Source organism: Camarhynchus parvulus, chromosome 4 (genome assembly GCF_901933205.1).
Source record: "Camarhynchus parvulus chromosome 4, STF_HiC, whole genome shotgun sequence".
Taxonomy (NCBI): Eukaryota; Metazoa; Chordata; class Aves; order Passeriformes; family Thraupidae; genus Camarhynchus; species Camarhynchus parvulus.
This window is the reverse complement of record NC_044574.1, coordinates 20,458,542-20,475,707: the sequence shown is the minus strand read 5'-3', so window position 1 is coordinate 20,475,707 and position 17,166 is coordinate 20,458,542.

Sequence of the window (17,166 nt, the reverse complement as noted above, 5' to 3'; positions counted from 1 at the left end):
CCTTTAAATTTTTGTCTTTCATTCTGTTGCCTAACTCAATTAAATATGAGTGATTGAGGACTATGTCCCATTTTCCATTGCCTTATGCATCAGTGCTGTTTTTTAATCAAATGAAAGATGAAAGAAGTACAAAAATTCAGTCATAGTATAGTCATAGGCTGATGAAAAAGTAGCTATCCAAAATCCATTTAAATATGCATAAAATCATTCTCCTTTTTTCCTAGGACTGCTTTATTCCTTCTTTCCCTCTATTCTTGTATGCCTAACTTTTCACTGTACAATATGATTTAGATGCACTTGATGTGACAGATAACCTAATCTCCTGTTTCAAATTACTTGCTTGGTTCTAAAAATATCTTTGAAAAAAACCAGTGAATTTCTGAATTTTGTGCTGCTGAAATCTTATCAAGGAGACCTGAAGTCCTACCTAATTTCTAAGCAGCTGTTCTATGTGTCTGTATCATTTTACAGCCTAACTTTGTAGGTCTCTAAAGGATTAGTTGACATCTTTGCTATTTCCACACATTTTAGTGGTATTTATTTTGGGGAGATAATTACATATTTCATACTTATGTCTCTACCTGACTAGGGCACAGCAAAAAAAACCAAAACTACTGAGATCTGTAAGGGCATTCTGAAAAAAACAGCCATGATCCTAATCCTTTAGCTTCTAGCACTGTTCAGCTTCTTCAAAATCACTGTTTACTTTTAGCATTTTTCAGAGATATCTGAAAACTTCCTTTTTTCCTATTAATCATCTTGAGGCAGAAATGAAATTTCTTCTAAATTCTGGGAAGCCACCTTTTCGTCTCTACTGAACTGTAAGTAAACACAATACTGAAAGAAACGCAGGCTATTAGACTCCAAATGTCTAAAAAGGATCTTAGCAAATAGTTTACTTCTTTTTTTCCATTGTTGACCTAATATAATACAAATATGTATTACAGTTAATCACCTATAGGCTTTTTTTTTTTCAGTTTTAATTCTCCTGAGACAGGAGCTTAGCTCCTTCTTGAAGTGTCAGGTTTCTTGCCCTTTCAGCTCTTTCAGTATTGTCTTAAGATAAAAATTTAATTCCCCTGCTGTTAAAGCAGACACAGAACACACCTAACCAAATTCCTGGGAAGGTGCTCTAATATGAAGTATTAGATAATAGTCAAAAAGTACTGGTGCATTCCCTTTGGAAGAGCCACCATCTGTTGGCATTATATTGCTAGAATTCTATTGTCATTACATTGCAAGGGTTCCATATTGCTAGAGTTTCATACCTCCCTAATGTTTCTTGCAGGCAGCTCCTCTAGGCACTGACTCTTTCCTGTCCTCACAGCAGCCAACCAACTCCAATTCTCCACAACCAACCAATCCACTCTTTTATAGCGCTCTTCTTATTGGCTACAGCTGCGGCCTGTTAAAATCAGGCCTGCTTCTAATCTTTAATAATTAACCAACTGCAACTCTTTAGGGGGTAAAATTCCATTCTATACTACCTTTATTTACTTATTTTCTATCCCTCTACAACCATCCATCTTAGAAGAAGCTGAGACAGATTAGGTCCTGAGAAGAACGAATGTCCTAATGGAAAAGCCAGCTGGACGCCTATCTTAGATATGGTGCCTTACACAATGGAGGGGTTTTGAAAATAATATGGATGTGATGGGGATTTTAAGAAATGCCATCCCTTCTTCACTGATAAACTAGAGATTTTAAACCTTGCTTTCTGAGAACTAAATTTTTCCTCATCTCTCCCACAGAGACAACCACCTAAAATTTAGATCTGTCAGTTTAAAACAGTCATCTCGACCTCCAGCATCTTTACATTTTCTTTGTTCTTACTTTATCTTCCTTTATTTTCTTTTGAAACTAATTTGAGTTTGAATTTTGAGAACAATGATTTTTTCAAGTTTCGTCACTGCAGGATAAAGGCTTTAATGATAACATAACAAATAATTTCTTAATTTTCTTTAAAATGACAGGAAATATTTCAGTATTCTACAAGCATTCTGCAATACGAGACACTAAGTGCATTTTAATCTACAAAAGCTCTATAACATTTGAATAATTTTTCCCCTCAGCAGTCAGTATTTCACTCAGCATTAATCTTTAGTGAGCAAAAGAAAATTGCTCCAACATTTCTGGTTATCAGTTCTCCATGGAACAAGAAAGAAGAAGGGTGCAATTTGTGCCGTTATTTGTTTTTAGCATAAGAAAAAAAATCATGGCATCAGTTAGAGCTGAAGTCTGGGCTTTTATTCTGTTTTATATTCTCTAGTGACTTTTTGCTATTATGCTTCATGTATAAGTCTAAAGGAACATCTTATATTCAGGTACACCACCTACATGGATGGTATACACACACTGAACAATTTCATAGGGAATTTATTTGATTTTTTCCTTTGTTTTTCTTTTTAAAATATTAATAAGTTCATCTTTTATAAATAAAGTATACAACTGCTCTCTAAGTATTGAAAAGTATTACATTTATTGTCTGAAGGTATAGACTTTCAAAATCACTATGTCCCTTGAACCAGTTAGAGATGGTTGTTTTCTTCAAAGTAGCTGGCTACCTTTTTGTTATGAATAAATTGCTTTCAATAAATTGTACATTTGTCCTATTTTCTGCTGCTCTAATGCTGACAAGCCTGCACAATTTCTTTCTTCTTTCAGTCGTCTTAAAACTCAATGAGACCTCTATTTATTGAGGTTAGGAATATGAATTACACGCTGACATGCTTATAGTGTGAGAAAGCTTACTGTTTGACTTTTTGAAAAGACAGAGTTTGTTGTGTTCAATAGGTTTTCAGCAGCCTTAGAAGATAGCATTCTGTTTATCTAATTCTATGCATAAAAATCTTTCCCCAAAAAAGTGAATATTACCTCAGCGTTGTTCTTCGTAATCTTAAATCACGAAATAATAGCACATTTCTTTATGGCAGAACAGGTAATTGAATGGCACTATTTGATTCTATTGTGATATCCCTTTTTAGGTCATTATCTTCAGCAAGAGCTTTGCTGCTTTATCAGCTGCAATTTAAAATACAGGTGCTTTTAATGTTCTTTCAAAGGCTTAGCTGATAATATCATGTAAAGTGAATTTGAGGTTTAGCACAAATAATTCCTCTTACCTGAACAATCATTCCTTGAAAGATGCAAATCAAAATGAGAGTTAGAAATTATGTTCACTAAGTACTAATGTTCAGTTTTATAGTAATGTTACTCCAGAGTAAATATTATATTTTTCTATTAGAACCAATGCACAGTTTCCCTGATGGTACCATTAGTAACATAGAAAAAGCTTGACACTGACACAGAGAAGAAGAAAGACACTAATTCAGGGACTCATTTTTTTCTGAACATGGAAAAACACCCAACATTGTGATGTTGTGCCTATAGTACAAAGCAGATACATGTGTGGTTTATGTTTTTGGTAGCACCTCAGAGCCTTCATGGGAACAAGCCTCATTGCCCTTCTTGGCCAAGCCAACTGTCCCATGTTCATACTACTGTCACTCAGCAGGACAGTTCTTATTCTTTTCAGCTCCAAAGACAAAAGTCTTGAACCATGGGGTAATGTCTGAGTCTCTCTAATTCAAAAAGTCAAACCATTGCACCATCCCTCATGCTTTGGGTTTGAGTGATCATCTATGGGGCATTCATAAGTTTTACCTTCCCATGTCTCATGGTCTGTATTTTAAAAAGAGGCTGGATTATTTCATTTCAAGGTGTCAAAAATTAGGAAAAAAGATATTTTCTGAGACTACTGGAATTACATCTTTTGTCTTTAACATGGCATTTTTTAAAATTGTCCTAGGAAAGTAGCTTAAACTAAATTTTTTAGTAACAGCATAACTGGAAATTTTGAAATATAAACTGCTGAGGAGCCTCAGCCGCAACTGAAATGAGATCTGTTTGCAACATGTGATGAATTCATGCAATGAATATCAGATTTGATTACCCAAAATTTATAGATATTTCTTAAATGTGTTTCTTTTCACTACCTGACATCTATTCCTAATCTTTCATTTCCTCATATAGGTGTTGTGAATTAACTAAAATATAATTATAAAATATTCACTTAATTTAGCAAATTCAATAAGCAAATAAATAATTCTCTTTTTGTAAGAAATAAGTAAAAAAATTATTGGTCTGCAGTAAATAATTTTTTGGATCATTAATTTGAAATACAAAAGTGAGCTAAATTCAGGCTGCTTAATGAAGAGCCTCCCTGTTCAATGTGTTATAGTCTCTGTTCCGTGATTCTGGTTTTCCTACTTAGCAGTTTCCAGTTAGGCCATTGCAATTCTCTAATAGGTCAGGTTAGGATTAAGTCAATTTTTTCATCGTATATTATATAGTGCTGTGTTTTAGTTTTATGTCCAAAACTGTGTTAATTAATACACCAGTTTTAGCAATTGCTGATTAGTGCTTACAGAATGTCAAGAGCATCTCTGTTTCTCACTCAGCCCTGCCCAGAGAGTGGGCTGAGGGTGGGCAAGAGGCTGGGGAAGAGCAAAATCAGGGCAGCTGGCCCAGCTAACCAAAGGAACATTGATGGCATATGACATGGTTCTCAGCAATAAAAGTACTTTCTGGGGGAGTAGTTTTTTAAAGACAGCTGGAGGACTGTGTGGGAATTGATCAGCTGATGGGAGGTGGTAAATGCCTTTAAATCATTTCTGCGTTGGTCTTTCTTTTCTTCAATTGTCTTTATTGTGATCCATGAGGTTTTTCGTTATGTTTTTTTCCTTCTGATTCACTCCTGCATCCTGTTGGGGTGGAAGAGTTAGAGAGCATCTGGATGTGGACTTTGCTGTTGGCCAGCAAGGGGTCAACTTACTGTGAATTCTAAGTCATTTGTTTCTGACTTTGTTTTAATAATTCTGTAAGGATTTGTAAGAGTCTAATGCCTTCTCCATACCAAATCCCCCACATATTTGAATCAAAGGTGTTAATCTTTCATAATTTCTTTTTATCAGGGATGGGGATGGTACAGGAGAAGCAGATTCTCATCTTTTAATTCAAGCACTGGAGCTTAATCCAGAGCAGAAGAGTGCAGGAAAAATCCCCCTGTTCTCTTCTGTCTCTGAGCTGGGTGTTAATTTCCTGCATATTTGGTGTGTGCACATCCTGATCAGACTTGGAACTGTGATAAGTGCATATCTGTTGAGGAGAAGAATAGTCAGAAACTTATTAGGCAAACACTATTAAGTACTCAGCAGCATGAAGAGTGATTCTTGCATGCTTATGACTTTTCCAGACTTGGCAGAATTTGTTTTCAGATCTATATCTTTGCCTAAAGCCTCGTACCTCCTGCCAAATTTCCAAGTGGCCTGACTCTGCTTTCATCTTCTGTGTATTTCTTGCTTATGCTTGAATAATGACAGGACTCCCTTGTTTATTCAAGCAGAACTTTTGCCCCCCTTGCAGGGCATTTTCCTCCCAACCCTATCAGAAACCCCTTCCATTGCCTTCCCTCCATTTCTAAGGTCCCATTCTTTTGCCTGGTGGTGAGAGGGTGGCACAACCATTGCTTCTTGTGAAGTGGATGGTGGATGCATTTGTCTGGGGTATGGTAGAGTGCAGTTCCTGCAGAAAATCTCTTCCTCAGAGTCCCTAAGAGCTCTCAGTCCTTCCGCTTCATCTCTCATCTCTGTCACTAGGCTGAGCACGTTTTTGGCCGGATGGCATCTCACACAGCTGATCTCTACTGCCCTCAGAGAGCTGTGCCAGACTCTGGCACTGCCAGCAGCCTGAGACCTGGATCCTTGCATGCTCTTGGAATTGCTCCTTCTGGGTCACTACATCCATTGTGGTGTGTGTACTGAAAGAAACTTTTGTCTGAGTGAACACCATACCTGAGCTCTCTCGAAAAGGGGGATGATCACCAACTGAGCTAATTGTTTGAGCTGACAGATAGATAATTCTTAAAAACCCCAAACCAATAAAAAACTCCAAAAAACCAAACCAAACCACAACCCCCCCAAAAACAAGCAAACAAACAAACAAAAAAACCCCTGAACAACAACATCAACAAAAAACCACAAAGAAACAAACAAAAAAAACCAAAACTTGCTTCCCTTTATTTCCTAACAAAACTTTGGATAAAAATGTAATATTTATCAGACTAATAAGTATCATAAAATATCTTAAGCCAGGAAGCAGGTAAAATAATCAATGCTGGATAATACTAGCAATCCTGACAGTTTTGTAAAAGGACTTCTTATGAAATATAATGAACTAATGTTGCAATATCTATCATTCCAGAGTCCCTTCTGAAGTCACTGAGCTTCCCTAGTTCAAGCACAGTAGTGAAGACTTATGCCTGACAATTTGTATCTTTCATACAGAATTTAAATTTTTCTGCCTCACCTGCTCTTACAAGTGTAGATTATTATCTAGTTTTCTATTATGTAAAAAACCAAAATTTCTCTTTTGTTCAAGAATCAAGGATTTTGTCCTTGTCTGAGAAATATTGAGGCATCAAGGATTGTACAACTTCCTAAGGGGGAGCACAAATATTCAACTATGGATATTTTTCAGTCTCCTTATACTTTTTATTGCACAGACAGGTAAACAGAAAGTACAGATTTTAAAATGCTCAACACTGAATTATGTATGCTCCTCATGAGTACAGGATTTTAGAGCTAGATCCACGAAGAAAATGTGGTGGAGCAATGATAAATTTCAGTGGCCGATATACAGATACATAAAGGATTAATTGACTATGATTCTTTAAATGATACTGTCTTACTAGTGCCAATAACAGTCACAGAATATTTCCAACATAACATGACATTGTATTATGGGTAGAAAAAGTAATTTCTACAAATATATAATAAACTTAAGGTTTAATCTTGCAAGGAGAGCCACTAGTGTGGATCCAAATTCCCATTTGAAAAATAGTAAAAGAATCTGGTGAAAAGTGTGAAAAATTATTGTTACATCTATTTACTATTTCAACACAGTACAAACATCTCCTTTGTAGCCTCATTACATAGTGATTAAAGGATGAAAATAGAATTTAATTTGCAAGGTATTAGTATACAATGAATTTTTTGTAGTTGTCAGGGCAAAAATATAATTACATAGAAATTAATTTTTCTCTTCAGGATATTAAGTGACAATGTGTGCATTTGGATGGAAAGGATGGGAATAAGTTCTAAAACCAATGCTCTGAACAAAAAGGAGCTGCAACTCAATATATGTAAAAAATAATGAAACCAAGCTGAATAGTGTAAACTTCAGTGAAAAAGTCATCTCTTGAGATGCAATCTTCTTGCAAAGCTCTTGAATGATTAATGGAAATGGTATTTCACTTGTGGTTGTTTTTTGAAGTGGGTCAAGAACACATATGTTTATAACACACACAGAAATGATGTTAAATTTTAAAGCTATGAGAAATTCACAAGAGCCAAACATATTTAGGATTAAAACTTTGACTATGTCCACAGTACATTCCCCCTGTGCCTTCATAATTGCAATGTTGTTAAGGCTTGAAATCAGTGCTTTTATGTTACAAGTTAAAGATTAATTGGAAGCCTTATCTTTGAATTTTCTTTCTTTCTTGGGTTAAAGGCAAATCATTAAAACAGCATGAATGCATTCCCTTTTCCTATATTAATTTCTGTTTATTAATGGAAAAGGGGAAGGGAAGGGAAGGGAAGGGAAGGGAAGGGAAGGGAAGGGAAGGGAAGGGAAGGGAAGGGAAGGGAAGGGAAGGGAAGGGAAGGGAAGGGAAGGGAAGGGAAGGGAAGGGAAGGGAAGGGAAGGGAAGGGAAGGGAAGGGAAGGGATCACAACAAAAGATCAACTTTCAATTTATCTCTTCATTAAGTTACTAGAATGACTTGAAAAACAGAAAATGATTGGTTGCTCTTTTGCTATGTGCAAACCAAGGGACATCCATCTTTGGTCAAAGAAATGTATCTAGCTGTCTGTATTGGGCACCTTCTGTCAGACCAAGATCAATTCTGCAGCTGCCTGCTGCAGAGGAAGAGAAAATCCTTTAGACCTTACATCTGAGCACCCAGGCTATTTCTGACAACAGACACTGCACTTTCCCCAGCTTTTCAGAAATTCCCAAAATACAAGTTTTCAATAAAGTTTTCTATAGACTAGAGCGGGACAAGAGAAAAGCAGAAAATTCAAGCTTTAAGAGAGAAGGGAAAAAGATCCTTTAAAACTAGCAGAAGTTTAGACATTGCACAGCTCAGTGCCTAGGCTGGGAGTTGTTCAACATATAAAACTCCTCATAATTAGTTGACAGGTGAGATCAGATTATGTATATAAAAGTACAAAGGATGGATGTTTGTAACAAGAATAGGGACCAGACCCATCAAGGCCTCCTTGCCACTTTTGCAGTCAAATGTGAAAGAGATATCTTAATCATTGTTCAACAGTTAAAATGCATCTTAGAAAGTCACTACATCAGTTTAGGCCTGAAATAAAATAAAAAGCTACTAAATAAGAACTCCCAATGTAGGTCTTTCTCACACATCATTATTTTCTCCCATTCTGAAACAGATATGCTCTCCATAAATCGTGTGAAGCTAATGAGATTTATGAGTGCTTGTCAGCCTTAAAATTGGGCTACTTAGATTTTCATAATATTATGAGGATACAGGGGCCTATAAGTCCCCTTTTTCCACCTAAGTTTTGAAATTTCCATTTCAAAATTAACCTAAAAATCATATGCTGGGGGTTTTAGCTCCTTTCTCTTTTATGCTTTCAAAATTTACATTTGCAATGTTAAATATCAGTTTCAGAAGATGTTGGATCAAAGCCTAATATATCTTTGTTTTGCATTTAGTGTTATCTTGAATCTTAGAAGCTTTTTTCAATGTCAACTCCCAAATGATTTATAACTAACAAACAAATATTAAACCCCCCCGCTAGCTACAGCATCAGAATTATCAGCTAGCTTGACACTAGGTGGCAGACAAGACAACTAGGAAGACCCTTGAGCAAACTATGCCTACCTCTGTGCTCTGGTGTGCTGCCTTCCAGTTTAACACCTCCTAATATACAGCCAACAAAATCAAGGAGTTAGTAGTGCAAACATGCTAACTGCAGCACAGACTTCCTGCACACACTATTGGGTGTGACTGTATCTTTTAGTGCTCGTGCTAGTGTTTTGAAGAATGAATAACACTCTGAGAATCCTTTGTCTTTGAAGCCATGAAAAAGTACATATTGATGAAAAAATTTGTTTTGTTAGTAGTTTAATTATGAATATATACATAGATACATGTGAAAGAATTTTTATTTCATAATATATGAGAAATAATGTCTAGCTTAAACCTTTTGTTATATAAATACATATTTTGCCATATGAATGTATCTGTATAACTATATATATATATGTGTGTGTGTGTGTGTGTTATATCTATTGACCTATAGTCAATCTATTGGCTAATATTCTAGGATCTGCTCCCCAATGCATTCAGGAGCAATGCATTCCAACTAAGACAAAGTCAGGCAAAAACATCAGGAGGGCTGTGTGGATGAACAAGGTCAAACTCAAATGCAAAAATGAAGAGTACAGAGGATGGAATCAAGGACGGATAGCCTGGGATGAATATAGAGAGATTAATTGAGCAGCCATGGATCAGAATACAAATTCTAAAGATCTGATGGAATTAAATCAACTCATGAACATCAAGAGTAACAAGAAAACTTCCACAGCTATGTTGGTGATAAAAGGAAGATTAGGGAAAATGTGGACCCTCTCTGTAAGGAGATGGAAGACCTGATTGTTCAGGGGATGAAGAAGACTGAGTTACCCAATGACTTTTCTGCCTTTGTCTTCAATGGCGAATGTCCCAGCCATGCTGCCGGAGTCAGGACATAAAGTCAGGGACTGGGAGAATGAAGAATCTCCTACTGTAGGAGAAGACCAAGTTTGGTACCACCCAAGGAACCTAAAGGTGCAAAAACCATGGGACCTGATGAGATGCATCTGTGGATACTGAGACAGCAGGCAGATGAAGTGTCTAAGCTGATATCTGTTATATTTGGGAATTTTTGCTGCTCCAGTGAAGCTTCCACTGACTGGAAAAGGGGAAAGTTTACCCCCCAGTTTTAAAAAGGGATAAAAGGGAACCAGGGAACTACAGATGCCAGTCTCATCTCCATGCCTGGAAAGATCAAGAAGCAGATCCTCCTGGAAAGTATGATAAGGCATGTGTAAAATAAGGAGGCGATTGATGACAGTCAAGATGGCTTCACTAAGGGCAAATTGTGCCTGAAGAATGTGGTGGTCCTCTGTGACATGGTTAAGGCATTATGGAATATGGGAAGAAGACTGATGTAATCTATCCTGACTTGTGCAAAACATTTGACACTGACATGACAACCTTGTCTCTAAACTGGAAACATGGAATTGACAGATGCAATATGTGGTTAATTAGGAATTGGTTGGATGGACGCACTCAAAGATTTGCAGTCAATGGCTTGGTGTCCAAGTAAAGACCAGGTATAGGTGATATTCCTCAGGAGTCGGTGTTGGGGCTGGTGCTGTCTAACATCTTTGCAGCTGACGTGGGCTGTGGGATTGAGTGCACTCTCAGTGCTCAACAACACCAAACTGTCTGGTGCAGTCAACATGCTGGAGGGAAGGAATATGTCATCCAGAGGAGCCTTGACAGGTTTGAGAGGTGAGCTTGTGCACTTTTCATGCATTTCAAGAAGGCTGAGTGCAAGATCCTGCAGCTGGGTCAGGGCAATCCCAAGTACAAGTAATGGTCTGGGCGAAGAAGGGATCAAGAGCAGCCCTGAGGAGAAAGATGTGGGGGTATTAGTGCCTGAGAAGTTCAGTGTGACCTGGCAATGTGCTCTTGATATAGATATGTAGATGGAGATACACTGAAAATTTTAGCTGGGCTTTTGACCATGCTTTTACTGAATGGTTATATAATATTTTAATCTCTATGGCAGTGAAAGTGTCTGTCTATTGCTTCTTTTTTATTCTTTTTCAAATTCTGAACCATCTGTTGAACATTGTGAAAGACCTTCCATAAGAATATGCTTAAATTACATAATTAGGTCCTATGAACAGAACAAGAACTTTGCTATAAGCTCAGAGAAATACCAAATTTGCTAATATAATTAAAAATTTAGCACTAACATTAGTAGACATATTAACAATATCAATCAAATTGTAAAGGAAAAAATGTAAAAGAAAATTACTTCCAGATTATTTTGAATTTTTTTTTTGCACCAGGAATACAAAGTTATTAGTCATATGGGACTAAGTCTATAATCTGATTTCCAATTCTTAACAAACTCTGCTGGGTAATAAACTTGTAATGAGAAAACAAACAAATTAAACTGCCTAAAAGCACTGATCTTTCAATTGATTTTTTATTTTAATGAAAAAAACCTATTGAGTGGAACTTGAATTTTCTTACTCTCTTAGTTTTGAAGACACCTAACCACATATAATATTGTATCCTTTTCAGCTGTCAGCAAAACTAGTTGAAAAAGCATCAATGAGAATTGAATTTATAGAAAAGATATCTGTCCAAGTGATCTAGGACCTTTTCAAAAAGATACATAAGCAAATAGAGGACTTTGACTGTGGCCTTTTTTAGATAGTTTAAACTGAAGATATTTGAAAGTTATCTAAAAAAATAATGCCTTCAATTTTCACTTTTAATTAACTGTTAAATATCAGGAGTACTGTGAATGATAATTCATAGATAAAATCACTGTGGAGGTTTGATGGAATATAAACCAAACAGGAGGTTTTCTCATTGTTTAGCATTATTCATTTCTGGACTGAACTCATTACCAGAGACATCAATCAAGCAAAGGTATTTATCCAGTGAAGCTGAATGTATTTGTTGCATTCTGACATTAATTCGTTTGAATACATGTTGCATAAGGAAACGGGTAGAAGCTCAGAATATACAGTCTTGGGCTCCTGCTGTGCAGCTTGCAGGATTCGATGTCTCTGTGTGTATCTATTTGTAAAATTAAACCAAGCTGCAGATGCAGCTCACTTTAATAGCTCTGAATTAGTTATCTCCACACCCAGGACAACTTTTCCCCATTTCCTCCTTTATGCTGTATGTGCCAAGAGTGTCATTGTCTGCCACAGGCTTGCTTTACAACAGATTGTGCTGTTTTGCTCTTATGTTGCATTCATTTTGGCTTTCCAAGTGGAAGTGGTACTAATGCATTTCTTAGGCACTTACTATAAAAACAATTTGTCCTGTTGGCAGTTTCAGATGCTCAGGAATTCTATGTACTTGTCTTCACTTTGCAGATCATCTTTTTTTGGCACTTAAATATCACAGGAGGAACTTCCTGACTGGAGATAGCACTTACCGTATTACATGAGCTGTGCATTCTTTTTTGGCTCTAGGGCTACACTTAGAGACAAGCATTTGGCTCTAGCAGGCAAAACAAAAATGAACAAATTACATCAGCAGAAAAATTCAGGTCAACATAGTTTTGAGCTTCAGAAAAATTGCTTGATTTTTACTACCCCTGATGAGTACCTTGGGTCCAGTATTTTGGCTGGCTTTTTTTTTTTTTTTTGCAGTGCAGTCTTATACAAGGCCACATTTATTTTCATTATAGATAAATTAGGTTTACTTTCTCTTATGAATATAGTTAAGCTTCTAGTTCTGTTCTAAATGTTTTTAATCATCATTCCATTGTTAATTAGAACTGATATAAAAAATGACACTTTTTTTAAAGTGTCATATTTCTAATGAATATATATCTAAAAGGATGGAATAAGACTGATTTTTTACAGCCAAAGATTTCAATACAAGTAATTCTTATTTGATAGTATATATTTTGAAACTAATATTTTTTTTCTGTGATAATTAATTAGGGCTGCTTCAGAAAGGAAATTAAGAACCTGCCTTATACTGAATACATAGATGAACACTCTTTTTTGAGATCCCTTGATTTGAGAGCACTCCTCAGTATTAATTGATCATGAGGAAAGGTACAGAAAAAGTAATGAAATGGTATGCAAGGCATAGTAAAACTTTTAACTTTTCTATGTACTATGCCCTTTTTGAGAAGCTGAATGTCTAATAAAGCAGAAAACAGTACTTGCAAAGTAAATGTTGGTGATACAGCACAACTTTCTCCTAAGAAAAGTGTTCAAAAATTAGAGCTGGAGGATGTACAAAATCAAGGGGTAGGAGAAGAAAAACAATAACCTCCCAAAAGAATATGATGACAATGCTGGATGTAAAATTCAGATGAAGAATAAACCAGTAGGCATTAATAAAGGGTAAGATAAATTTGTACAGAATCAAATGAATCATTTGCATCAGACTCAGAAGAAAAGATATTCCACTGTTTTTTTCACCTCCCTTTGTAAGTAAAACAACACAATATATGTTAGCAGTAGGAAATAATACCAAAAGCAGTAATAATAGTAAAGAACAAAAAAAGCATGTTGTCATTATCCAAGAAGGATATCTAAATAGCAGTTCTGGAAAGCAAGGAAGATGTGCTGGAAAGTAACTGCAGACATGTGGCAGACACGTGGCTGAATATCTAGCTGTGTACTTGTAAATATGTGTCATATGGTTTTTCTCCATTTGCTAAGATTTTGGTCCTTGGTAAACTCAGCCACTTGCTCAGAAAGCAATAGCAGGTGAAACAGTCACTGACAAGTATATTTTGGAAACTTCTCACAAGGTCCTCCTAGGAAGCAGTTTTATAACACATTTGTTGGTATGTACTTAAATTCGGTGTATACTTAAAATTGGTATATACTTAAAATGCTAAGTCCCTTATCATGAATTATTGATGCAGGAGTGCAGTGAATTTCACACAGGTGAAATTTAAGCTGGCATTGTAGAATATGAATCCAGCTTATAAATGAGTGTACTAATATTTCCTTTTCTCAGAAACTCTTTGCTGTGCTTTAGGAATGTTCCTATTTTCATTCCGTTTATTCATTCCCTCAGTCCCTTAGAGAAATGTGGAATGGATTGTCCATTCAATAAAGCTGTGTGAACCCAGCTACTCCTTGAATCTCTAAATAAACAGTAATTCAGAACTTCACTTTCAAGTGGTATGCCATCTTCCTCCCTAGGTATATCTTAGACCTAAAGACATCCTGACTCTGCTCATTCAGTTTCAAGGACCTGGAAGAGACAGGAAATTTGGAAACCCTGAAAACCCTCTAATCTATTAATTCATCTCATTACTGAATGATGACCAAATTTCTCAAGGTTAATTCTGCTTTTCAGTATTCTTTTGCTTGGTGTTACATTTAAGTGATGTCTTGTGGAATGTTGTTACTTTGATCTGACAGTAGATTTTTGTTTTCATCACATATACTGGCATTTGACTACATAAATAATAAATGCAACATCAGATGTATGTAAGAGGGATTTAACAAATGGGGCTTCAGAGTTTACACTGTGAATGAGGTGGAAATTAAACAAGTTAATACTTTATAGTGGAGCTTTAAGTACCATTGTCTTGGTAGCTGTAATAGTCTTTCCTTTAGGGACTCATTCAGGGAACTGAAGATACCAGTGTTCTGTTGATTTAGGCAGGAAATTTGAATGCACAAACTTCAGAAAAAAAGAGACACATTAAAAAGTAATGAAATTTGGCAGATTTCTAGAGATTACATTAGACTTAGAATGCCTTTTAAAAATCCTTTTTCTTATACTTTCTGGTATGCATGGTGGCTACCAGGTAGTCTAAAAAGTAAGCAGAGTCATTTTGGTTTTAATGGCTGCGTTTTTGTTTGGTTTTTTTTTTTAAAGTAGAGACTCATTAACAAGTATAACCTCCCTACTAAAAATATTTTTCCAATAGTTCTGTTCTGCCCACTCTCAAATTTTCTAAGCAGACTAGACATAAAACATGTTTTAAAACATAAATTTTATTCATATTACTCAAATAAACTGTTCCTGTCAGATCTGCTTCTGTGCATCTTCCATATCTGGATGAATACATGAAATATTAAATACTTTGACATATTTTGACTTTATGTTTTACATCTGCAAAGTGGAGATTTAAATAAATTAGATGTCTTAGACAAGATCATGGACAAAATACTGACAGGCCAAGGAACAGTGTTTAGAAGGTACTTGGGTGAAACTACAGGTATTTTTAATGTGTGTTTGAATGACATATGCATTTTACTGCATTTGACAATTATTACTGTTGCCATTTTACAAGTAGAACCCATATTTTATAGCAAATAATAAAGGCTCACATGTGTTCTTTTTAATTCCAGATGAGTATATCATATAACTATTCCCTCCAAAGGTCTTCCAATATCTCCATATCAAAGTACAGAATTTGGCTGTTTCTTAAGTGCTGGGCTTAAGCATTAAAGTGTTCTTATCCATTCATTAATTTCTTATTGAATTTATAGAATTTATTTTGGTTTTTTGGCATTCTTTTTAGTAATTTGTTATTTTTGTTTGTTATATATTTTTTGAAGAATCCAATTATGTTTTAACTTCCTCCTCTGAAATCGCTTCATCTCTCCTAACCCTAACTTTTGTGAAACAGAAAACATTTGCTATGCAACTCTTCAGAGTCAATGAATCAATCAATGGATCTTTTTTCAGTTCCATAGCTTTAATCCTACTGCATTTTTCAGTTCTAATATATGAAATTCACTCTAATCATAAAAACACACTGTGAAGATATGTAATGAAAAAAATGTAGCATTACATAGCATTGAGTGGGTTTGCTCAATATATTGTGAGTTTTAAGTCAGTTGTAGCTCAAAATATTTCAGTGAAAGTTATTGGAGCAAAATATTGAAACAAATTTATAAAGTACATAATACAAGTCAGAAATATTAGCATATTTTTAGCTCTGACACTGTTCACTCTATAATAAAAATATTTAATACTGTGGCCTAAAATATCTAAAAGCAATGAAACAGCACAAGAGGTCTCTAAATTAGCTCTGAATTTTCTTTTAATCTGTTGAAGTTAGCCTGAAGATAGAACTTTGTTTATGTGATTTAATATTTATAAGAGTAAACTAACTTCACAAAGTAGTACATATTTACATGTCTAAGTGAGTGCTCCCAGTAATTAGTTAATTGCATTACTAGGGGTTGCAAAGCATTCATCAAAAATATTTTATGCACATCCAATAATTTACAAACTGAACCTGGACTTCATATAGACATAGTATACCTATTATAAAATAATTATACATAATTTATATGTGGTTATTCTTTGTGCAGAAAGCTTTACTGATATCAAGTAGCTAAAAGTAATTTGTTACCGAGGCATGTATTTAGAATTTTCTCCTGTGCCTGCAAAGTTAGCAATAATGTAACAATATTGTTTCCAATTTTACTTGCATTTTAAAATTATTCAAAATAATGTCATCTGCAAGTTTGAGTCAATCTGAATGCTAGAAGCACAGAATAAAAAATTTCTTGTATCAAGAAGATACAGAGGAAATCTTGTACCTTTCACTTTTATTCTGGGGCTTGCACAACAGAACAAAGAGGTTAAAAATGAAAATATTTTCTAGATTTTATGTTCATCCATAGAATAGTTTGATATTATATTTAAAGCACTGATTATAATTCATTATTGACAGCAGTTTGAGATGCTACAAAATGTCAGATTGTTTTAATAGTACTGTGACCACTTTTAAAGGTCTGTATCTCACTGACAAAAAGGCAGGTTACCACTGCAGGCACATGGAGCAGGGATGCAAGTGTGAAGCAAATGGTACAGTTTTCTCAGAAAACAGAATGATTTAAGTTTTTCTAAATAAGGTTCTGATACTTTATTTTCTGCCACAGTGCTAAAAAGGTTTTTTGCTGAAGACAGGGGAGTCAGGTGGTTTAGTAAGTCTACAGATCCAGATTCTAATCATGTGTAGAGTTGGTTATACACATCTTCCAAATCCACACTGATAAGCTCCAACAAGCTTCTTTCAGGGATTAAAGCAGATTTTAGGATTACATATCCTGCAACTGTTTGAAAAAGAACATTGAAACTATGAGCAAGATATGAAAAGAGTGACAAATAACTTTTTTGAGGGCTGCATTAGAATATTGCTTAAAATTCAGATAAATATTTACAAACCAAGTTCTGCCTAGGGGAAATCAAAGAGAAATTAAAGTAAGGAATTTCTGTAATAAGAATATCATTCTCTAAAGTATATAATGCCTTGTATAAATAAGAAAACCTCTATA